Genomic DNA, 26,220 nt, shown 5'->3' with positions numbered 1-26,220 from the left:
CATGTTTCCATTGATACCTACTCGGGATTCCTCTGGGTGACCCAACAGCATGGGGAAGCCACTCCCAAAGTTATTCACCACTTGCTAGCCTGTTTTGCTGTTATGGGTCGCCCGAGCCAGATAAAAATGGATAATGCCCCAGCCTATTGCTCCACAGCCCTATCCACCTTTTGTGCCCAATGGGACGTCCGTCTCACACACGGGATCCCTTATAACTCCACGGGCCAAGCTATTGTTGAACGTGCAAATCGCACGCTAAAAACCTTGCTTGACAAACAATTAAAACAAGGGGAGCTGCATCTCCGAACCTTAGGAGACATTCAGCAACAATTGCATGTCCTTCTGTTTACTTTAAATAATTTAACTCCGAATACAGATCAGCAGACCCCCATGGATTGGCATTTTCATAAGTCCGAGGTACTGGAAAGACCGCGTGTCTATTACCGTCAGCTGCCCGATCCGCAATGGTTGGGCCTAGTGCCTCTAATTACTTGGGGTCGGGGATATGCTGCTGTGTCTCTCCCTGCAGGACCGTTGTGGGTTCCGGCCCGGTGTGTGCGACCGGCACTGAAACAGCCTGGCGTGGCACAGGGGCTGTCGAACCCCATACCGGAGTTTCAGCTGACCTTGGAGGAGAACGCGGTGCCTCCCGGGTCGACAATGGCAGGACGGAGATGGAGGAGATGTAGCGTCCCAAGCCAGTCCGTGACATGGGGAGCAGCGAAAGCATTGGTCGCCGCAGCTCAACGAAGACTGGCAGCAAACCAACAGCCAGAGACTCCTGAGACTCTGTTTGTGGCCATTCTCACCCAAATCACTGCCAATTCTGTATTGATTGTGTGCCTTATGTGCCTGCTATTTCCTGTAGGGGTTGGCTCGGGAGCGCCTCCTCTGTTACGGGCCCGAATGACATATAACCTATGGGAAAGATTGGCTTCAATAGCAAATGTTACCCACTTTTGTTTATCTGATTTTGTAGCAGCTGAAGAATTGTTAGGTACGTGCCTTATTCCAGTATGTCATCACCCTGAGGAAATAGGGAATGAGACGATGCTCGCTGCTTACGCGAACCTCTCTTCCCAGTACTCTAGCATGGCTAATTGGGGCCCGGCCAACTACACTTTACCTTCTTGGGCTTATTTCTTGCTGTTGCTGTGTGCAATGTATTTCCTTTTTGTTAAGGCTTTGTCGAGAACCACCCTGGCAGGCTCCACGAGTTATGACCTTGTCTGTCCGGGAGTTAATGGCTTGCAAAAGCAAATTGATGGCTACCATGAGGTGGCTGAGCACAAATAAACAAAAAAGGAGAGGATGTAGGATTCATTCAGGGTTCATGCGCTTGGCAACATTCAGGGCACACCCTGAGTATTGTGTAGGAGCAGCGCACACACGGCTCCTCTCAGGGGCATGAACCTTGGAAACTCGCCCAGATGACATGAACTGTGGGAAGCCTCCCAGGACTGGGCTCAAGGCCCGAGAGCAAGGAATGCGGTAGATAGAAATTGGTAAGTAAGAATATTAAACAAAGCCAGTGTATTCCTTTTATCTGCTGGAGTATGTAATGCGCAGGAGGAGGGAGAGAAATAAGAGGGTGGAAAGCTGACAGGCAGACCAGCCCGTCGGCAGACCAGCCTGCTTGCTTGCTTAAAGCCTTGTTCTGTCTTGTATTTGAACCGCAACAGTGTATAGTGGGCCAGATTCTCAGATAGTGTAAATCAATGTATTCCCACTGACTTAAATGAGGCAACTTTAAAGTTATGTCCATTTGCACTGGCTAAGAATCAGCCTCAGCATGAGTTGCACACTGATAAATAGACTACTAAATTTTTGGGGCCAGATAGGGCACTATCTACATGTGCTCATGGAAGTTAGGGGAAGGGCACAAACAGATTTTTCCTCCAATGTTTTGGCAACAAGGAATGTTTTTGTTTGCTTTTCTGGGTAAATCCTATAAGCATCAGCCCTGCACTTAAGCACTGATTTGTCAGAGAAACAAATTCAGCTCCCATTGAAGTTAATACCAAAACTCACTCTGATTTCAGTGAAACTGGATTTGGCTCCAAGATGGGGCACAGACTTTACTGTATGCACAAAAAATTACACCACCCCTAACAAAAAGCATTTCTCCAAGATCTAACAGCCTCTACAGTCAGCTAAGCAGAACTTCTACAACCATGCATAACATCACTCTTCTTGCTTAAGCTCCTTTTATATTCCCCTTCCCCTGTGCACCACACACAAGGGCCTGAGAGGATTACAGTCACAGGGGTTAGCAATCAGCAGGTCTTTGGGAGGGTGACCACGGGAGGCTAGGGAAGGACTGAAGGTTTGTGCAGGGAACTACAGTGTGGGTTATTGGGGAGCTGGAGTGGCCTTAAAAAGGAAGCAAGCTGGGCAGGAGACTAAGTTGCTAAAATCTGTATCATCGGTTGTCAAGGGAGGGGGTGAAAGGAGCTGTAGTAAGAGTGATATTGGCATCATAACAGAAGGAATCAGCATAGAGCAAGTGTTCCAGTGGGTTCTGCTGTGTAGAAGAAAGGAGTTTTGGTAAAGAACTTCTTACCCCTTTACAAGTAACCAATGTCAGTGCTCTGTGTAGAGTTGACTTTGAGCTCACCAATCATATTACTTGGTTTCCTAGCATTGCTTTTCTGCTCTTTAGTTAAAAATCTGTACAAGTTACAGGATGTAACAATGTTAAGCTGTCCACAATGTTAAGCTGTCCACAAAAATTCCCTCTGCTAAGTAATAGGAAAATAGTAATTTGGGCTTCATTGACAGAACTATGTATAAAATAAATGTCTGTGCTGCTGAATAAAATGCTGACAGTTTGAAGGCATTGCCTTAACTGTCAGGGGCTTCCTCCCTGCTCTGAGTATAAATTTTAATTTAAATCCTTAAGGAACCTGGAGCCTTAAAATTCCACCTCTCTTGTAGAGGATTTTCTTGCCTGCCAGGTGCAAACCATTGGTAACTCAGTGGCAAAAGTCCTTTCGGGCAGGATAGATGAGATCTTTGGGATGCAGGACTTCACAGAGCATCTAGGATAATGCAGCCCTTGCATTCCAGCTCACAGTCCACAAAGAGAAAATTGGTTCTCATGACCACAATAGCTTGGACAATTGCCAACAAACAATTCAATCACACATTAAATTTTGCTAGGATGCTTCATGGTTGGTCAACTTCTTTTGTTACTTTGCAATTCTTATTATTCCTGATTTTAATAGACAGCAGGACTTTCATTTTAAGCCCCTATTGACCCAATTTCCTTTAGAATTGGAGAACTGGATTACTCATCTTCTCTCTCTCTTTCATGCTGGCAGAATCAACTTAATAAAAATGATAATTTTATATAAGTGTTCAGACCTATTTCAGGACATTATTCCTCGTGTCGCTGATGAACTCTGAGACAGCCTCGTTGAAATTCCCAGAGTTCCTCTGGGATGAGAGAAGAATGCTCTAAACAGTTGTATATCATGCAAGTAGGCCTTCTGAGTTTGATATGCTGTATACTAGAGATGAGCTCCAACTGCACATTTCGCCCCTGAAACAAGGTCTAGATCTGAATTTTGAACACCCCAAAGTGGAGTTGGACAGAACAGGGCTTTCAGTTCAGTTCATTATAAAGATAAAAGCCATTTGCAAAATCTGGATCCGGATCCATGTTTGAATTTTGATGAGCTGCAAAGCTCTAACATTTTGATTTGGGGCCCCCTGTCATATAATTTGGCCTTCTGCTTTTTAGAGCACACAGATGGTGACTTCCTGTTGGAGAAATGCACTAAGCCAAAGACCAAATATTAAAAGGTATATGAACATGTTGGAGTTCTGAATGGAAAATGGATGCTGAGAGGGAAGACTTTTAGGAACTACCTCATTTTTGAGTAAAGGAAACAATCATAATAAAAATAATTAAACCCATATTCACCAGTCGAATCAAATTTCTAGCTTAAGTGCAAGGTGAGCAACATTAACCTGTGGAAATTACTATCACAAGATATCCCAGAAGCAAACAGCTCCCCAGATTTCATAAAGTATTAAACTTATACATGAATAATAAGTACATACACAATTGCATTAAAATAACAAATAAGGGATCCTCAGGCTTCAGGGTATAATCTAATTACCAAGGATTGTAGCCCAGTGGGCCAGTTTACCTCTATTATATTCATGGCTTTGCATTATATTCTGCTTGCTTATATTCAGCTGTAATGCAAGGAACCTACAGGCTTGTATCCTGTAAGACACTGGCTTCAGCAGTTAGCATGAGGCTTGAGGCCTATGAACTTTGGCATAGATAAAGTTAGATAACCCATATGTTTTGGGGAACTGGAAGTAGAGTGTAGGGGCGGAATTTTGTCCACAGTGACTTCAGCCAACCACAAAAACTTGAACACACACCAGCTTCTGGAAGGTTTTGGATGGAACACCCAATCGCAAGAGTGCCGTGGCAATGAATTGACGTATATGATGAGTTAAAATCATAATTATACTATCCTACAGATGGACACCTTAACATTAGTAAGGGGAGGAAATACAAATAAGGAAGAGGGGAGAAACCCCTACTGAATATGCATAAGACATGGTAACATCCACGTAACAGATTATAAAAGTGGCATCCCAGCCTGTGAGCAGGAGGAGAGGGAGATGTAGCCCTTGAGAGGGGCTAGAATGACGGCCATTGGTGAAGATGAGAAAGATGACAGTGATGAGGAAGATAATGCTAACATTTCAGGTTATTCTGCAAGGGATGGTGTAACTATGGGGGTTCAGATTTGCTTTCTGTATTATCTCTATCTATCTTACTGAGTTAGAGTATGTGATTTTGCTAAATGTATTAATAAATTATTTATTTGTAAATATAAAGGAGTTCCTATAGTGTGAGTGTTGCACCTGTGCACATCGGGGTTCCCAACTATATAATAATTTTAATACTAGGCCTGATCTTGGGACAAGAACCTGTCAACCCTCAAAGTGATAACTGGAAATTCTTATTCATAATCTATAGATCAGGATACAGAATTAGGAAGACATTTCTACTATGGACAGATTTTTGCCAACCTATACAGTATTGGGTTTCTTTGAAGCATCTGATACTTCTCGTTGTCAGATGACCTTGATGGACCAATGGTCTGACCCTATATAACAATGCTTATGTTCGTAGAACCTTTAGGAATACCGAAATCACATTTTTAGCTACATTATTTCTTCACCTTGTTCAACCTTTTACTAACCCCATGTTTGTAATACATAAATATTTCTATTTTCCTTTATATTTCCTCCACTGGGTCCAACACATGGTGCTTGGTACTCTACACTAGTCCAATTTAAACTTGCTCAGCTGATTTCTGCAAGTCAGTGCAGGCAGTACAATTAGATTCACTCACAGCGAACTGCAAGAGCAAGCAGATACTTTTGTAATTTGCAGCAGGGGTTCTCAACCTTTTTCCTTCTGAAACACCCCCCCCCCCCCACACACACACACAATATAAAAGCTTCAGGGCACAGCGGGGGGGGGGAGGGGATGGCTCGGGGCTCATGGCTTCAGCCACTGTGTGTGGTGGGGGCCTTGGTGCTTTAGCCCTGTGGGCTTGGGGCAGGGGAAGGGAATGGCAGCTCCAGACTTCAGCCACCAGGTGGAAGGGAAGGGGAAAGGGACTGGGGCTTCAGCCCTGGGGCGGGGGGGAGATGAGCCACACTCATGTGCTCTCCCAGAGACCAAGAGGATTCAAGCTGAGCCAGTCAGAATTCCTCCTTCTGATTATAAGACAGACCAAAGAGAAGGTTGTGGCCCCAAAGAGTTTACAATCTATGTCAATTCTCCTCAGGCTCCTACTGCAAAGTAGCTCAGCAAGTGCTTATAGCCCCACACAGAGGCTTGACAGATATGGTAGAGAGACAATGGCAACACTGTTGTTAAGATGCATTCATTAGTACAGTTAAAAATCAAGGGTGAAAGACGTGGCATCTTAGTGATCAGAGCCATCATAAACCACTTATAGCACCTACAGTATGCTAGCCACCTTGCAGACCGTATGGGACAGACACCCTCCCTGTCCTGCAGACCACGCAATCTAATGGGAGCACCAGAGGTTAAAGTAAATTGAAACAGAAGGAGGGTGGACATAGGGAAACAGGACTCACCCCACCAGGGAGAGAAGGGGGAGCTTTCTTTCCCTCTACTTTTACTGGAGGAGGGAGTGTTGCTTTTTCTCTCCCCACGCTAGCCGTAGCCCATCCTCCCTTAACCTGCAGTAGCTATGACAGAACACAGACGAGCGGAGGAACAGAACAGGCTGCAAAAATAAACTCACATGCTAACTCGGTTGTTATGCACACATTCTAAAATATGCGCAAAACTTGTTATTGTTGTAGTTTCATGCCCAGCTCACCAAAACCCCCTTTCCAGGGCAAAGTGCCCTTTACCCAGACTCCTCCATCATCCCTCACCATCCCACCTCTCTGCCGACCTCCCTCACCATCCTCACTCTACCAGGCAACTGAACAACCTCAGAGACTAATGGTGAATTTTAACTTCATAATCCTTCTTTGTGGGTGACTTCAGAGATTTTGTTAGCATGGATATAAACAAGCCTACAGTGGAAGATTTGACAGATGGAGGGTGCTAGCCGCAGCAGGGAGAGATATTCCAGAGGATAGAAGACGAGAGACTGAGGAGAATGACATGGAGACTTACTGCTCCAGGCATGCCGCTGAAACAATTTACAGCTTGTCCACAACAATGAAGTGCCAGTAATGTGGGTGAATGGCAAAGACCTACTTGTTATACTGGTGAGATTACAGTTTTACAAAATAGCCATTTCTGAATTAAAACAAAGCAGAATGATTGGGTTTTCTTAATGTAATGATTACAGTACTTGTAAGAGTTTAATATGACCCATATTTCTTAAACACTATGAATGGCAATTTATTCACTTAAATATACAGAAATCTATTATTGAGCATTTCACATAAAGGACTCCTCAAAATTAGCCGCACTGCAATAAAACTGGGGAATATGTAGCCCTTGGTTCCATTTTGAAGAACCCTTTTATCTGGGACGACTGCTTATTTTGTACAAATGAGAGTACCTGAGAATCCCAATTATGTGGTTTTTAAATTACAGAACCATATGGACCAGCTTCACCAGTACATTCTGGCTGATTATGCTGCTCCAGTAATGCAAAGCAGCCATAAACCCACATTAACTGCCCTATTAAGACAGATTTATTGTTACTGTGCATCACTGGAACTGGGTAAAGCAGTTGGAGCATCCCAGTGAAAATGGACGATCAGTGACCCAAACAAATCTAAGAACTAAGCAGTGTTCTTGAAAACGTTAATGTCTTTTTAACTACATAACCCATGTCTGAATTTTGCCTCCCTTTCAGAAGGGCAAACCCAAAGATGTAGACTGTGCAAGTGCCTTTAATAAAGGCTTCCAAATCAAGACAGATGTTCCAAGCCTGTTGTGTTCTCTAATAAATAACCTTCTCGAAGGAAGTTATGGCTTTGATGTCTGCGAGTCACTCCCACTTGCCTACAGCCAGCAAGAAAAGAGCACAGAATCCAATTTGATGAAAGTCGGCAATGACACCGTCAAGAAAGTGCACTGCGGTATATCACCCTTGAGTGAGTGAAGGAATTTAAAATTGTACATGTTCAGGAGCTGCAATTCTGAGTTTACATGTGGTGACCATGACAGATCCTTTTCAGCTGACCCATCACCTCCAACCCCACCTTAAAATGAGATCCAAAGTATTAGCAGCAAGCAAGATTGTAGCTTCACTGCATTAGTGACTGAACAAACCCTTAGCAAGACAGTACGCCTATTTACATGTACTGAGACAGAAACAACCTAGTCTTGTCCCATAATTAACATTCCTGCTGTGACAGCATTCATTCACCATACCACTCATATTTAAGTTCTTCTGACTGATCTGAATCACTTGGGCTTCTGTGATCCCAGAAGGGCTGGGAAAAGGAAAGAAACAGCAGAACAGCAAACACTCTCAGCCAGGAAGAATTCGTACCTCCTGGATGCTACTGTGTGCACACAGATGAGATGCAGCAGAGTCGCATTCTGAAAGCAATTTGTAGCCCCTTTCGTTGTGATTGACAAGCCAATTAATGACACAAATTATCTTTACAAAGTAGCTCCATCAACTCTGAGCACCGCATTCAAGTGAGAGCGCACTCATTAAGTTAAATCTGTCCAGCTAAATTACAAATCCTATATCCTGTCAAAGGGTATCCACATCCTGTCAAAAGTGGTTTCAACTATGTGTATGCATAAACACATGCACATTAGAGTTTGCAAACAGTTTGGGAATCTAAGTCCATATGCAATGGCCATCGTAGGCTCTGAACCAACATCAAAGTTTTACAAGACAGTTTGGCAGGGACTTTGTGACCACTGCAATGCAATGGTCAAAGTGGAGTTACTCCGGATTTACCCAATGTAACTGAGATCAGAATCTGGCCCTTACCATCTAATACTAGGTACACACTGGATATGATAAAATAAAAAGGAGTACTAGTGGCACCTTAGAAACTAACCAATTTATTTGAGCATAAGCTTTCGTGAGCTACAGCTCACTTCATCGGATGCAAGTGATGAAGTGAGCTGTAGCTCATGAAAGCTTATGCTCAAATAAATTGGTTAGTCTCTAAGGTGCCACTAGTACTCCTTTTTCTTTTTGCGAATACAGACTAACACGGCTGCTACTCTGAAAACTGGATATGTTGTTAGCTATCCCTGTCTAGTCAAGTGTCATAGCAGGAAACAAACAAATCTGGATAATCAAAGCAGATGTGTGTCTCCAGGGAAAATGATTTCTGGTGTTAGGCGACATAAAAATCACCTCAGGTGTAAATTCTTATATTTTGGGGAAAGGGAGAATAAATTCAAATTAACGTCAACTGAGTTATTGAACTGTGGGTCTCTATGCATGAACACTAATTTTATTCTGTGACACTGATGTGAGAATGCAGACTTGGGGAGGGGATAGTCCTAACTCAATTCACAAGCCTATTATCATGTAGTTCCCCTGAAACTAAATGAGATTTATGTAACTGAAGTCCCATCACGTGCATGTTCTTTTGTGCAGGAGATAGATTGTAAAGTATGATTTTTTTGTTCTCATGTGCTTTTAGCTTTGATATATAAACTTTAATAAGGAAGTTGCCTTCCTGCAAACTCTACTTAATGACAAAAATTACCATTAAGGACAACCATCACTTCAGCTGAAGATGAGATATCATCCATAAAACCCACAAAAGAACTGTTATTTCAAAAGGGCAGTTGCATGGCTTCCCACGTATAGTTATGACTCTTGTTTTGCAGAGGGGAGAAAGGCAGTACTTTTCTTTTGTATGTCTTGTGAACAGTTCTTTAACATGTTTAACTTGCTTAGAATAAGTTTCCTTTCAAAACAATAGTGGTGGCTTATTATTAGAGCTTATAATGGAAACGTTCATAGATGAAGTTCAAGTAGAGTCCTCTTGCTCAGAAGACTATGGGTAAAATCCTGGCCCCCTTGAAGTCAAAGGCAAAAATCCCATTGACTTCAATGGGAACAAGATTTTCACCCTCTGCCTACATAGGTCCCTAAAGTCCATAATCACAGTATCAGAGCACCTTGTCAATATAAGGATGATCACTCTTCTTCCCTGAAGGCCTATAAGTGGATTTTCATGTTGGTTTTTTGTTTTAATACTGCTCCCACTTGTGCTTTGACACTAACATCTGGTGCTTATCCTGACTAATTTCCCAAACACAGCATCAGTAGCTACATTCTCCCTAGAGCCCTGGATTATGTAGCAAGGTTCTCCAGTTTCATACAAATTGACAGTTTGATTTGAAATTTTCACCCAGAGCCAAGAGGAAGTCTCCCTATTAAGGACAGCATTTAAGCATGTGCTTAATTTTAAGCAGCTGCATTAGTCACCGGAGACTTAAGTACATGACAAATGTTAAGCACATGATTAAGTGTTTTCCTGAGTTGGCACCCAGTTTCTGATCTTAGGTACAATGAAAAGTGGTCTAAATTGTGGTTGTTGCCATCAGTGGAAAAAAAAAAAGACTAGAAACAAATGGCAGGTGAAAACTACATGACTGTACTAGAAGGGTTAATCTGTACACTTACTACTTATAATCACTTAAAATCTATCTTTCTGTAGTTAATAAATCTGTTTTATATTTTTTACCTAAAACAGTGTGTTGTTAGAAGTGCAAGGGAAATCTGCTCAGGAACAAGGGCTGGAGCAGATCCTCTCCACATTGAGGAAGGGGCAGACTGGGTAATAAATTTACACTGGTCAGGCTTCTGACAAGGGCAAGATGGTACAGCTCTGGGGTCCTAGGCTGGGGAGCTGTGGGGAATTGGCTGGAGCCTCTCTATTGTTGGTTCATGAGTGGCTGGCGAAAGCATTCATGTAACGAATATGGGTATGGCCCAGTCTGTGGATGTCTGTGTGAGTGCAGGACCTGGAGGGGTTTGCAGCTTGTCACAACAACATCACAGTATGAGAGGGATCCCAGGTTGGTAAGACAAATAGCTCAGCAGTACCCCAGCTCCAGGTTGTACTCCTGGGAACCCATGACACTAATTCAAAGGCCAATGGAAAATACCAATTGACTTCAACCACCTTTGGGTCAGGCCCTAGGAAAGCAGACAAGGGAGAGCCTGGCACAAAACCTGACACAATAAATTAACAATTTACTTTTAAGAAATAGTTTATGCTTTAAAAATATACTATTTCCCAAGCACCACCAGTAATAATACATTTGTGAAATGCTGAAAAATGCAGATTCGATATTTATGAGAAAATGTGTACTTCTGTTTCATCATTATTTAGCCCCAGTTAACAAGCACTGAAAATAAAGTATAATCTGCTAAAGTCTGGGTGACACAATATAAATAATGATACTTTCATTTAAAATGCAGAGCCAGAGATTTTTAAATGGAGAGTTGCTAGGTCAAATTCATCTCTGGTGTAATACCACTGATATCACTAGCGTTCTATCAGGGATTAATTTGGCCCATGATTGAGATGCAAAAAGATGAAATAGTAATAGGAACTGAGCAGTGCTACCAAAAATTACACTTCTTTGAAAAGTCTTGGGTCAAGCTTGGTAAGACAGTGAAATCCACTGATTACCAACTCAACTAGATAGAAAATATTTACAATACTATTGTTCCACAGACAAGTATTCCTTAATTGCACCATCTCATTCTCTAATGGATGGCTTTTGACCCAGCGACTGAATGCTTCAAAGTGTGACTACCACATTGCTAAAAACGATGTATTATGAATCCTTTCAAGGAGCATGCTTTACAAGTCAGCAAATAGACCAGATAAAGGACTTACATATATACACCATAAGGAGAAAACCACATACCACAAAAATTGAATAGTGCTCCAGTTTTTAAATCAGCAGACATGCTATTATATACTGGATAAAATAGGTCTTAGCTATAATTCAAAGGACAATCATATTGAAGAGGATTTCTTCTTAGAAAAGGCTTTAAAAAAAATCACAGAAACATTGGGTCAGAACAATCCAATGGAGTTACTCAGGGAGAAAAAGTGCCCAGTAAAAGTATTATAGATTGCCTTCAGAGTATGGCTTTCACAATTTGTCAGCTATATTTACTTCCACTTAAAAGGTCTGGCTACATGTTGAGATATGGCACCTTCACATTCAGAATCAGCACAGGACGGTCCTACTAGATCACTGGTACTCACTGAATGGGCAATGGCTGGGCTGCCGTGACAATAATGCAATTACAGTGGGATAATGGGAGTCAGAATCACCAGCCCCCCATTATATCAGAGCCTGTAACTTTCACTCATGTAGATTTCCCCAGTGGGACGAATTCTGTTCTCACACTGTTTAAAACTGGAGTGACTTCATTGAATCAATGAAGTTACTCCTGATTTAAACAAGTAAAACACAATTTGGCCAATAGCCTTCAGTGCAAGTACCTGCATGACTATAGACTAGTCAGGTGAGAAAGGGTTGCCAGATAGGACCCTGTGTCCTACTCCATTTGGCAAATATTTATTCCCCCCTACACACACTGTGTTTTCAAAGCAGCTGAAATCCATCAGTCTGTTTGTGTTTAACAAATGCAGTGTCAAAAGACCCACTAATATATGCATAGTTCTGGGAATAACTGCTGCCTTCAGACCACCAGAGGGCATCTTAAACATTGTTTTGTATACCAACATCAATAATGCTGACCCAATTTGGTTTTTAATTTTTTTTTACAATTAAATAGTAGAATTAAAAGAAAAAATAAGACCGAGAGAGAATTCAGAACCTCTCCCTCCACCTTACAGTAGATTTTTTTTTTTTTAAGATTGTAAACATCTAGCGGGCAGGGTCATGTCTCCTCTGTGTTCCATCGTATGTCATAAATAAAAATGATCAGTTGCAGAGCATAAAATCTTTGAAAAGGGCATAAATATGTTCCATTATTAAGTAAATGAGCTACAAATACTTTGCCCATGGATACAGCTATTTAGCAATTGACAGTGTGCTGTTGCAGGTGCTTTCAGACAATTTGAGATAGTAATACAGGCTAACAGGCTAGTGCATTAGTCTCTTTGGCATTCCAAATGAAAAGTTATGTTTATGGCTATTTGATAGATTTAAAATTATTTTATATGTATATAATTTAGTAAAATACAAACACAGTGTGGCATGTTCTACTCTCAGTGGCACCCAGGAAATCCAGCTGACTTCAGTGCTATCGCATGGATATAACAAAGCTCTTAATCCTTGCTCCCTGAGCTCTCCCGGCTACCTCCTTTCTCAGTTACTGTGGACACCACCACCATCCTGCCTCTCACTCAGGCCCATAACCTGGTGTCATCTTTGACTTGGACTTCTCTCTAGGTTCTCACATCGAAGCTCAGTCTAAATCTTGCCAAGTCTTTCTGCAAAACCTCTCTCAGATATGGCCTTTCCCAGCCATCTGCACAGCTAAAACTCTATTCCCGACTCTTGTCATCTTGCATGTCGGTGACTGCAACATGCTTCCGTCTGGCCCTGAAATGCAATCTTGCCCCACTTGTATCCATTCAGAATGCTGCCGCAAAGATCATTTACCTAGACTGTCACTTTGACTATCACCTTTGCATCCCTCCATTGGGTTTTTCTTCCATATTGCATCAAACATAAACGGTTTCTATTAACTTCCAAGGCCCTTTATGGCCTAACCCCATCCTAGCTATCATATCTCATTTGCTACTGAGATGTCAACTCTCCCCTCTGACCAGCCCAGGATGCCACACTCCATTGCTCAGCTCTTAAATTTTCAAAGTAGCACCTTTGCGCTTTCTTCCAGGCTGCCCCTCACTCTTGGGAAGAGCTTCTGATAAACCTAACTCATTATCCTCCTTCCAAACCCTTCCTAAAGCTCTCCTTTGCTGTGATGCCTACAAAAACTGTGACCATTAGGTTGCTAGTGCATTCATACCACTGCCTTTCATGCTGACCAATATTGTCTCATTGTTTCCTTGTAACTCGCCCATCTGCATGCATCCATTGTCTCTTGCCTTATACTTAGATTGTGAACTCTTTGGGGCAGGCACCATCTTTTTGTTCTGTGTTAGCACAGCGCCTAGCACAATGGGGTCCTGGTCCATGACTAGGGCTCCTAGGCACTATGATAATACAAATAATAAAATAATAACTGTAGACATGTCAAGGTTCCTCCCCCACTCTGAACTCTAGGGTACAGATGTGGGGACCTGCATGAAAAAACCTCCTAAGCTTATCTTTACCAGCTTAGGTCAAAACTTCCCCAAGGTACAAAATATTCCCCCCGTTGTCCTTGGACTGGCCGCTACCACCACCAAACTAATACTGGTTACTGGGGAAGAGCTGTTTGGAAACGTCTTTCCCCCCAAAATACTTCCCAAACCCTTGCACCCCACTTCCTGAACAAGGTTTGGTAAAAAGCCTCAATTTGCCTAGGTGACTACAGACCCAGACCCCTGGATCTTAAGAACAATGAACAATCCTCCCAACACTTGCACCCCCCCTTTCCTGGGAAATGTTGGATAAAAAGCCTCACCAATTTGCATAGGTGACCACAGACCCAAACCCATGGATCTGAGAACAATGAAAAAGCATTCAGTTTTCTTACAAGAAGACTTTTAATAGAAATAGAAGTAAAGAAATCACCTCTGTAAAATCAGGATGGTAGATACCTTACAGGGTAATTAGATTCAAAACATAGAGAACCCCTCTAGGCAAAACCTTAAGTTACAAAAAAGATACACAGACAGAAATAGTTATTCTATTCAGCACAATTCTTTTCTCAGCCATTTAAAGAAATCATAATCTAACACATACCTAGCTAGATTACTTACTAAAAGTTCTAAGACTCCATTCCTGGTCTATCCCCTGCAGAAACAGCATATAGACAGACACAGACCCTTTGTTTCTCTCCCTCCTCCCAGCTTTTGAAAGTATCTTGTCTCCTCATTGGTCATTTTGGTCAGGTGCCAGTGAGGTTACCTTTAGCTTCTTAACCTTTACAGGTGAGAGGAGCTTTCCCCTGGCCAGGGGGATTTCAAAGGGGTTCACCCTTCCCTTTATATTTATGAAAACATAGTTGTGGAGAATGCATCATGCAAGAGATGGATAAGATACATAATCTTTCACATCATAATTGCCAGGTTGCCAGAATGAATTCAGCCTAAGTGAAAGTTGTTATCATATCACAACAGCCAATGTGAAATGCATTAATTGGTGACTTCAGACTCATTCATAGTGCACATGCGATATCTTCATAAAAATGACCACCACACTTGGCAGTCTAGTAATCAATCTCGAAGAGGCCAAAGAGGGAATGAGTATGGAGATGGGACTACCTTTTAATCCCTAAAGGAGAAAGGGTGGAGTACACAGTCAGAGCAGTTGCAGTGAGGCATCATCTGCTCTTTGGGAGTGTTAATCCAGCATATTTCAGACTAATAATGTTAAAAAAAAAAGGACAAAGAATCCCCCAAATGATTCAAGTGAGTGGCTCACAAACATTCATTTATTTTCACAGCACTCCTGTGAGATGGGTTGGGGGAGGGTATTATCCCATTTTATAAATGGGAAACTGAGGCAAAGAGATCACGGTCAAAAGTATCCACTAACGTGGGGCGCCTAAATTGAGATGTTAGGACCTGAATTTTCAGAATACTTTTATAGCACTTTATATATCCAAAGCACAGCTTGAGCCTATTAAGTCCAGTTGCAGCAGCGAGTGCTTAGCAGATGCCAGGGTCTCAAGCTGGGTACACAGAAAATAAGAAACACACAATTAGTGACCATCTGTGAAAATTTGGCTTAAGTGACTTGCCCAGCATCGCACAAGAACTCCATGGCAGAGGCAGGGTTAGAATCCAGTTCCCCAAGCCAGCATTCAACAGCCACAAGACCATCCTTTCTCTTCCTGCAGTCCCCTGCCTTAATCATTACTCACCTTCCAACTTCTGTAGTAAATGAAGCAGGGGTACTACAGACGAAAGTCTCTTTCACTGTACAACCCTGACTCACCCCCCAGAGCAGCTCCATCCTGTGTTTTGGATGAGGCAATGTATAATAAAAGACTGTATCATAATGCATATGCACAAAGGGCTGACTTAAAGTTGCACAGGCAGGTGTTAACTTCTGAGTGCTTGATAGTGCACCCTTAATAATGTTCTTTTGAACAAATATACACAAAAACTAATTGTAAGCATAGGACAGTTACACATAGGCTCAAGTGAAAGCCCCAGCCTTGACAACTCACACAGCTGGGCAAGTGGATTAGAATTTGGACCCAGATCTAAATTTCACATCATGGGTGTTAGCTCTATAACAAGATAGAGCCAAACCTTGGGATTCATACACCCCTGAATTTTTGGAGGACTAGAGCTGAAATGGAGATCTAGATCCAGATCCAAAACTACATAGTTCTAATCAATGTCTAACCTAAGGGTAGAGCTGGGCAACATTTTTTGGCCAAAATATTTTTCCCCAGTGACAAATGAAGATTCAGTGACACCAAAACATTTAGCAAATTTGTATCATTTTCACCAAATTGTTTGGCTCAAAACAAAATCCTTCAAAAAGAACCCCTCAGAATGTTTTGACATTTTCAAAATGACTTTAATTTAGAAAAATTAAAATAAAAATAAAAAATGTTTTAAAATTATCAAAATCGAAGTCAAATATTTTGATTTTGTTCAAAAAACCTTTTGTTTGACCTGAAACAAAATTTACTTTTCAATTCATTGAAATTTCCAAAAAAAAACCAAAAAAAAACCAAAAATCCTCTTTTCAGCTTGATCCACAATTGTTTTTCTTTTGTATTTTTCAGAATTGCCAGTGAACCAAAAAATTCATTATTTGCACAGTTCTAATTCTGAGCTACCGCCACTTTCTAAGTGGGAGTGAAATAATAGTGCAGAAGCCAAAATAGCCTTGATTTTGTGAGTCAGTGCCAGGTGTTTTCTGCTGCTTCAGTATGTGTTTGTATATAGTGTTTACATGTAAAGAAGTGGAATTATAGAATACAGTTACTCAAGTGAATATACTCGAAAAGATAAAAATGCACAGACTATGTATATTCAACAAGTATTAGACATGAACGGTTGAAGAGGTTATTTAGTTCATTTCATCCCCATAGTATGACACTGGAGAATTCATTCTGATTTTACTGTATCCTGTCTGCAGAAAATATTGGATCATGGACTTTTATTACCAAAAAGAAAAGGAGTACTAGTGGCACCTCAGAGACTAACCAATTTATTTGAGCATGAGCTTTCGTGGGCTACAGCTCACTTCATCGGATGCATACTGTGGAAAATACAGTCAGGAGATTTATATACACACAGAACATGAAAAAATGGGCGTTTTCATACACACTGTAAGGAGAGTGATCACTTAAGATGAGCTATTACCAGAAGGAGAGCGAGGGTGGGAGGGGGAAGAAAACCTTTTGTAGTGATAATCAAGGTGGGCCATTTCCAGCAGTTAACAGGAATGTCTGAGGAACAGTGGAGGGTGGGGGTGGGAAATAAACATGGGGAAATAGTTTTACTTTGTGTAATGACCCATCCACTCCCAGTCTCTATTCAAGCCTAAGTCAGTTGTATCAGACACACCCCTGGAACCCCGACCTGGGGTATTCTATCTGCTACCCAAGATCCATAAACCTGGAAATCCTGGACGCCTCATCATCTCAGGCATTGGCACCTGACAGCAGGATTTTCTGGCTACGTAGACTCCCTCCTCAGGCCCTACGCTACCAGCGCTCCCAGCTATCTTTGAGACACCACTGACTTCCTGAGGAAACTACAATCCATCGGTGATCTTCCTGAAAACACCATCCTGGCCACTATGGATGTAGAAGCCCTCTACACCAACATTCCACACAAAGATGGACTACAAGCCGTCAGCAACACTATTCCCGATAATGTCACGGCAAACCTGGTGGCTGAACTTTGTGACTTTGTCCTCACCCATAACTATTTCACATTTGGGGGACAATGTGTACCTTCAAATCAGCGGCACTGCTATGGGTACCCGCATGGCCCCACAATATGCCAAACATTTTTATGGCCGACTTAGAACGACGCTTCCTCAGCTCTCGTCTCTTAATGCCCCTACTCTACTTGCGCTATATTGATGACATCTTCATCATCTGGACCCATGGAAAAGAAGCCCTTGAGGAATTCCACCATGATTTCAACAATTTCCATCCCACCATCAACCTCAGCCTGGTCCAGTCCACACAAGAGATCCACCTCCTGGACACTACAGTGCTAATAAGCAATGGTCACATAAACACCACCCTATACCGGAAACCTACTGACCGCTATTCCTACCTACATGCCTCCAGCTTTCACCCAGACCACACCACATGATCCATTGTCTACAGCCAAGCTCTACGATACAACTGCATTTGCTTCAACCCCTCAGACAGAGATCTTGTAGGTGTTTGTCTCTATCAAGCATTCTTACAACCACAATACCCACCTGCTGAAGTGAAGAAACAGACTGACAGAGCCAGAAGAGTACCCAGAAGTCACCTACTACAGGACAGGCCCAACAAAGAAAACAACAGAATGCCACTAGCCATCACCTTCAGCCCCCAACTAAAACCTCTCCAACGCATTATCAAGGATCTACAACCTATCCTGAAGGACAACCCATCACTCACAAATCTTGGGAGACAGGCCAGTCCTTGCCTACAGACAGCCCCCAAACCTGAAGCAAATACTCACCAGCAACCACACCCCACACAACAGAACCACTAACCCAGGAACCTATCCTTGCAACAAAGTCTGTTGCCAACTGTGCCCATATATCTATTCAGGGGACCCCATCACAGGGCCTAATCACATCAGCCACACTATCAGAGGCTCGTTCACCTGCACATCCACCAATGTGATATATGCCATCATGTGCCAGCAATGCCCCTCTGCCATGTACATTGGGCAAACTGGACAGTCTCTACGTAAAAGACTAAATGGACACAAATCAGATGTCAAGAATTAGAACATTCATAAACCAGTCGGAGAACATTTCAATCTCTCTGGTCACTCGATTACAGGCCTATAGGTCACAATATTACAACAAGAAAAGGAGTACTGGTGGCACCTTAGAGACTAACCAATTTATTTGAGCATAAGCTTTCGTGAGCTACAGCTCACTTCATCTGATGCATAAAGTGGAAAGTACAGTGAGGAGATTTAGATACACAGACCATGAAAAAATGGGTGTTTATCGTACACATTGTATGTATTAATAGCTCATCTTAAGTGATCACTCTCCTTACAATGTGTATGATAAACATTTCATGGTCTGTGTGTATATAAATCTCCTCACTGTACTTTCCACTTTATGCATCCGATGAAGTGAGCTGTAGCTCACGAAAGCTTATGCTCAAATAAATTGGTGAGTCTCCAAGGTGCCACAAGTCCTCCTTTTCTTTTTGCGGATACAGACTAACACGGCTGCTACTCTGAAACCTTTTATTACCAAGTAATACAATCTGAATTGTATCTAGCTATTAAATTAAATCATGTGGAAACTACTCACTGTATTTAAAATGGCTCTAAGGGAAACTACAAAAAAAACCTCTTAAATCCTCAGGTCTCATTGTGCCACCTTACTTTTAACTCTATGGGAATTTTGCATCTAAGTTGTGCTCTGACTCTCTTAAAAAGAGAAATGAACATGGGATACAACATCCCACCCCTTTCCCCAGAGAATGCTTTAATTTATCCCTCTCTGCAAAAATATATTTTGGATTGTTTAAATTTTGGCTCAAATTTAGCAGTCATGCACATGTTGTTATAAATTACAGCCCTTTTACTACCTTAGACTCACCTATGAGTTTGGCCCATTGCCAGTTGAATTTTGGTCATTAGTTAAAAACACTCACTTTTTAAATCAATCCATTTAAAATTATAAAGCCTGAGTCTTCTTTAGTGTACACTTGCCATTTATAAGTCATATTGGTTGTTTGCATTTCTCTAAAATCCAAATAAATTATTTTACTCTTCGTAAAGTAAATGCTTCTAGCATAGATTGGGATTGGGCCAAATCCTTGTCTCCTTAATTACACACATAGTCCATTGACAAGCAGTAGTCACATCCACTTAAGTTCAAACTGCAATCAAAACTTCTTTCATTAAACTTTTTTTCCAACTGGCATCCAGTGCTCTATATGCCCTTGACCAATCTGTATGTCAGATTCTGTGGTAGCTATCTACATGCAGAGTAGTTAAAGGGAAATTGCAATCATATCTAAAAGATTATCACAAACCTTTTAATGGCTAACAAAATTGCATATCTAGACCAAATACAACTTGCTTCAATGAATGGGAAAAAACTGTCTATGATCTGTTTCCAAGATTACATCTGACTATTGTTAGCATTGAATGTGAACCTTATAAGTAGGAAGCAATCCATTGGCTTCAGTTAAGATTCATGAATATCTCTGTACCCTTCTAGCAATGAATGAATGACATATCTGATGGGACTATCTTGAAATTGGAAAACTACAGATATGTTCAGAAAATATGCTGCATCGGACAAGTGATTACAAAGAAAACAAACAGTTCTTCAACCCTGCAAATGGAGCACACATAAACCAGTTGCGAGCTTTGCTCACAGAATCCAGCAAAATCTATTTTCCATCCCAGGCAAGGAAGAAAAAGTCACAATGGGAAAAAAAAATCTGCTATCCTCATCAAAATCCACCATCTCACAAGCTGGAAGAAAACACACAATGTCTCCCTAGTACTTAGGATTTTTCAGGCATTTGCTAGACATTTTCCACAACGGGTGAACAGAAGATCCAGGTTTCTCTTCCTAGATCAGCCCATCAACGTTTCCTTCCCCTCTCTGAAGGGGGAATACAATGCAAACCAAAGGAACAAGCAGTGATAAACAGCATAATAAAGATAAAACACGTACTTACACTTTTGGTGTACAATACTCCCAGGTCTCACTAACTGGAAATAACTAGCCCATTTCTTTATGGCACTGTTGCTCCCATCTGATCTACAGAAATATAAAAACATAACAACAATAATATAAACCACTGAGATGCTGGAAATAAATAAGGATGAAATAAGCAGCTCCAAGGCTTTATAATCTAAGAATCCTAAAGATAAATGGTAGATAGCTAAATACCTTGCAGGTTTCAGGAGGAAAATGCTGCTCCAAATGCTGCTCCTTGTCTTGTGTAACAGCTGAGGAAGCTCTGTGCCACTGACATGCTGCCAAGCAGCATTTCATATAGGCATTCGTGGGGTCCTAGTGCCTACCCAAGATATTCCTGTTCCCTTTTATATTCAAATAGGTTCACATTTCACTGACCTGGTGCCAGTGACAGAATCCTTACTGAGCTTCCAGTTTCTGATGCTGATGTGCTGTTTCTCTTTTGTATGTATTAGTAGGGGCAGAGAGAGAGGTTCTCCTCTGTAGCGTTTTGGGATTCTCCATCTTTGCAGTAAGTTTCTTCTACCTTTACAGCTGCACAGAAAGTTTGCAAAAGAACAGCAACATGACTTGTTCCTGGCTCTGTTGCAAACTCAGCTCACATTGAGTAAGCCTTTGATTTATGGCTTCTTGGGTCAACTAGGTGAAATTTGCTGCTTTGCACAGTCAGGCTATGAAAGCAGGTAGAATTTCACATTTTGGACTTAGTTTTGCTTTCAGTTTTGGGGTCCATTTGGTCCTGAAGCACAAAGCAAAACACAATGGGTGCAAACAATCATTGGTCAAAACTAAAGACTAGATCTGGACAAACCTCTGTAAATCAAAATCACAGTTACACATAGCACAGCCTCATGCATAATTTCCCCTCTTAGACCAAGTAAATACACTAGCAGGGAGCAGTGGAAGGAAGTGGGGACATTCGAGCAAATCAGAGGCTCCCTGTGAAACCACTCATTTGAGGTCTCCCACCTGCTGCATGGCTCAAATTTCACTGTGTCACTTTCTTCCCTACATCAGCCTGCCCCAAACTATTCTGCCATGCAAGCTGTGAAGGAGTGGGAAAGATCTGGGATAGTACAAGGGAATGTGCCCAGTACTACTAAATGTGTTTGTGAGTGTACAAAGGAAATACTGGATTCAGGGTTCTTGTTAAACAGGAGAACAGAAGTACCCATCATGTTCCCCGGGCTCAAAGATATGAAAGATGTCCTGATTCCCCAGGGACTGCTACTCACCACCTTGGAACCCTCGCTCCATGGGTAGTAGCTCACACTTCTATCCACATAGCACTGGAGCAGGAGCATTAAATGTTCCACCAGCTTTTAACCTGGCCCTGATGTGATGGAGCCTTCATGACTTGGATCTGAACTGACCCTGCAAACAAAAACACTTTCTTATAACCCTAAACAAGAAGGGAGACACCACCACTTACAGTGAGTGCACTGACATCACTTACATTAAGAGCACTTTGCTGGAATTTGTTCCTGAAAAGTGTACTGAATATATTGATAAAAACAGCACAGTGTTTGGCTTGTGTTATGGGAAAATGGTAATTCCCCTGCAGGGAAAACGTTTTAAAATACCTGACACTTGATGTAAGCTGGTGCAGTCCAAAGATCTTCAGAAGTACTTTTATGAGTCTCAAAGATAAATCATTTCTGCCGAGGACGATCTAAAGAAGTGGTGAACTCTGAGTGTTATTTAGAACAAACCAATGATAAACAATTGCAAATGGATCAGAAGCCTGGGCATAGTTTATTTTTTAGAATGGGGATCAAGGATAACAAATATCTACACAGAGGTTCAAGCCAAACTGTATGTTATTGTTTTCCTCCTCGACAGCTATATGGACTATTATCTAAAGTCTATGGAATTTCATAAAAGTTCCATGGTAAGTTTAATTGCTTTTGTATTTTACTTTACTCATCCACTATTGTAATGCTTGAATTCACTATCACAAATAAGGTGGAATTACTCCAAGAAAACATGTTAAACTGAATAGTAAGTCACATTTTTAAACAAACAGGGGCAATAGAAATCTCTGTAGATTCTTCCTCAAATGTAGACGTGAATGAGGCTATTGTTAGTAAAGAAATAAGAATAAAAAAAATTAATAAGTATCACTAGTATGTCCAGCAGTGTACAAACACATGGCTCCCATCTACAGCTAAATGACCAAATATTTCTTCCCTCTTGGCCCCCATGAAAAATTTTGAGGAAAGAAATATTTTTCATTTTTATCAAAAAATAATTGAAATTTCTCGTTTTCATCGAAGCTATTTTCCATTAAAAAACAACATTTCAACAAACATTTTGACCACCTATACTCCTCTCCCAATCTTATAATCTATGACAGACACAGATCATACAGCTCACTACATAAAATACACAGGAAATCATTCAGAATATTAAATTTAAAACACAAAAGTAGTTGAATGTTAAAAAGCTCCCACACTCTTGTTAGTTTTGTTATTTATAATTTGTATTCCTGACAAATATACTATTTATATATTATTTTTTCTTCCTTTCACCCCTTATAACTGGAGATGTGTTAACTGACTGCTTCACCAGTGGTCCCTTGAAATAAGTGTTAACTACTTATGCTAAAAAAAATCTGTGTCACCTTGTGTTTAACCGTGTCACTCTAAGTACATGTCCCAGACTTGAAGAAGAGCTTTGTGTAAGCTCAAAAGCTTGTGTCCTTCACTAACAGAAGTTGGTCCAATAAAAGATTTTACCTCACCCCCCTGGTCTCTAAATTATAAAGAGAGAGAGAGAGAGAGAGAGAGAGACCACCGTATCAGAACAGTCTGAGGATAACGGAAAGTAGGCATTAGTATCTCTAGCTTTTAGACCACATCCCAGAACACTTTTGAGCTAGGGCCCCAAAAAACTACATGGTCTGTTACTTATTGTTAACCTTTTCAGCTTTACAACCCATTTCTCAGGAATTTTCTTTCTTCTCAATTAAAAACAGAAAGTTCAGGGATGTCCAATGGAAGTTGTTATAATGTAACTGAGAGAACATGGCCTATTGTCAAAAACTACCATGAGCATGTCTTGTCTACAGCTACGGTTCTCTTTTCTATACCATCAGCGGCAGACTTAATTGTAGCCTCACAGGTTCTTAGACTTGGAAACACTTATAGGAGGATTTGTTGGAGATGTGCAATAGTTGATTTGTTTCAGAAAGTTCCCACGAGAGTTAGTTAAATCATTTTAAAAAATGGATTCATGAATATTTTCAGAAATAAAACCACCATGTTCAGGTCTTGCTGGCTTGATCTTATGTTATTTGTTATAGACAATTGCTGTGAAAGAATTTGTAATATCAATGTCTTCATGTATTGTACGGAGAGCTTTTTCCTGATACAAGTGTTCGTATGAGTAAACATATTTTCATTATTCTCCTGTTTAAAATATTTCAGTCATCCAGTCAAGAAACAGAACCCAGGTCATGAGAACAGCCACATAATAAATAGCTGTAGTGAACCATTCACAACCAACCAGTAATCTAAAAATTCTTTGCTCAAACTATTCAGTAGATGCTTGAAAAGAACATAGAATCAGCTAATGAACAATTCACTAACCAGAATAAGGAGCTAAAATTCTAACAAATACTATTCCCTCAATTTAACCCCAAAACAACTGAGGTGGTTGAAGTAGTGATCTAGAAATCAAGAGATGTTGGCTCTATTCCTAGGTCTTCCACAATCTTCCTGAATGTCCTGCGGCAGGTCACAACCTCAGCGTTCTTCAGTTTTCTCATCTGTAACGTTGGTATAAACATTATGGAGTGGGTATCACCTCTCCATAGCTAAGGTTGCAGCTAAGTTTCAGTTTAAATCAGAATTTTGCATCTAAAATATACATACATAATCAGATTGGCTTAAAATGTAATAAGGTAGGTCAAAGGCAAGGGTAGACTTGGTAGAGAAAAACTGAGGCTATTGATCAAGGAGTGCCCAAGATACAGCTCCTTCCTCTACTGTAGGAGGGAAAGAGGAAACAAAAAAAAACTTCCCCTACCAAATACTCTTTTCCCTAGGGGAATGTGCATTGAACTACAGTCCACCAGATCATGAATTCTGGGCTCACCTGACTCATCTTCAGATGATGCCTACTCATATTTCTGAGCACTTTACAATCTTTATTATTGACCAAAACCTCATACCCATAACCAGGAGCAGGCAACTATCGCCACATTCTGCTCTATTTTACAGATAAAATAATGGAAAGGTTGCACAAGGTGACTTCTAGAGCTGGAAACAGAACCTACTGCTTTAATATGAAAGAATCAACTCTCATCCGCTTAGCCCACCCAATCTTCATGAATGAATGTGCCAAAGTTATGGACTTGGATAGCCTGTTACCACTAGACACCAGTCCCCAAAGCCCAAGCCTGAAACAGAACTCAGGACTCCTTGATTTCCAAAATTCTACTGCTGTCTAACAAGCAGCTGTTAAAATCCTTTGAAAGCTGTGTGTTAGTTCTAGGGATAGAGGAGTCTGAGTGGATCTGACGATCCTTCATTCAAAAACTGCTGGTGACCTAATGCAGAGATCATTGTGGTTCAACAGTACAGAATTTCCTTCCTTCCTCCCTCCCCCCAGCCACTTTGAATAAAGTTGCAGCTAAGTTTAAACTCTAACTTGGCATCTTCTCTAAAAATTTAGGAGGAAAAAAAAAAACACACACAACCAAATTTTTCTGAAAAATGGGTAGATCAGGAGCCTGAGAGAAATGTCACCAGTTAATTCCTGGCAGAGCCAGGAATAGAATTGAGATCCTACTTAGAGCAAAACCAACTCTCTAAAAGGTTAGGTGAAATCTACGTATTTCCCCATACTTTCTGTGCAATGAGCCTTTTCTTGCAAAACAATGACAGGTACACCAATAAATGTGCCTAGCATATAGTTTCACAGGGTGGAATATCTATGCAGTGGATGAGATAGGCTGGTATGAGAAGAAAGAGTGACCCAAAGTTGAAGGCAATAAAGTGGTATCCTCAAAAGCTGTATTCTATCCCTGCCTCTGCCACAGGCTGCTTCTAGGACGTTGGGCAAGTCACTGAAGCCAGAACGGTTGGAGGTGGCTATTAACTTTGGCCTTAATCTCTCTGTTTTAGTTCCTCTGCTGAAAAATGGCAATAATAATACAGCACAGAGGTATTGGGTAGATAAATTCAGCATTATTCATGGGGAGGAAAATATTGGAGCTCTGCAGGAAGAACTGAGGAGGTTTTGGAGGAAGATTGGGCACACAGAGCTTTCCCACTGAGGAGGCAGGGAAGGTGGGAGACAGTAGAATAGAAGTGCACAGTACCTAAAGCTGGGTTAAGGGCTAGGAGTAACAGTGGGAGGGTTGGAGCTGTGCTAGGTGTTGAGGTGAGAGGAGCTTGGACTTCTCTTATGCAGAGAAGGGGCAAGGATCAGAGAAACCAGAAGTGGGCTGGAGAGCAGGCAATAAGATTAGGTCTATATAGAGACACACACCCCCAGTGAGCTTTAAGAGTCTCACTGGCTTGTCATTGTGAGACTCAGGGTCCCCTATATAACCCACTCTTGTAGGCTGACATGCCACCCCATAACTTATTCTGTGACACTTTTAGTCACTTTGTTGAGGATAGTTGTTTGCTTCCATCAATAGGAGTGTCAGCCATTGTTTTGCAGGTAATGAAAGCATTACCCAGCATTCATGGATTTCCTTG

The 26,220-nt window shown here is 41.3% G+C and overlaps 1 protein-coding gene across 2 annotated transcripts in view; it reads right to left on the bottom strand.

Annotated features, from left to right (window-relative positions):
- RAB27B (RAB27B, member RAS oncogene family) overlaps positions 1-20,807 on the bottom strand; it is a 211,176-nt gene extending 190,369 nt beyond the window's left edge. For both annotated transcript variants that reach the window (XM_048850451.2, XM_048850452.2), the window contains exons 1-2: positions 20,702-20,807; positions 20,487-20,569 (exon numbers count right to left, since the gene is read on the bottom strand). The gene's annotated coding sequence lies outside the window, so the exon portion shown is untranslated. The remainder of the gene's footprint in view (positions 1-20,486; positions 20,570-20,701) is intronic.
- Between the last annotated feature and the right edge of the window lie 5,413 nt (positions 20,808-26,220).

Source organism: Caretta caretta, chromosome 5, assembly GCF_965140235.1.
Source record: "Caretta caretta isolate rCarCar2 chromosome 5, rCarCar1.hap1, whole genome shotgun sequence".
Taxonomy (NCBI): domain Eukaryota; kingdom Metazoa; phylum Chordata; order Testudines; family Cheloniidae; genus Caretta; species Caretta caretta.
This window is presented reverse-complemented; position numbering and strand designations above follow the sequence as displayed.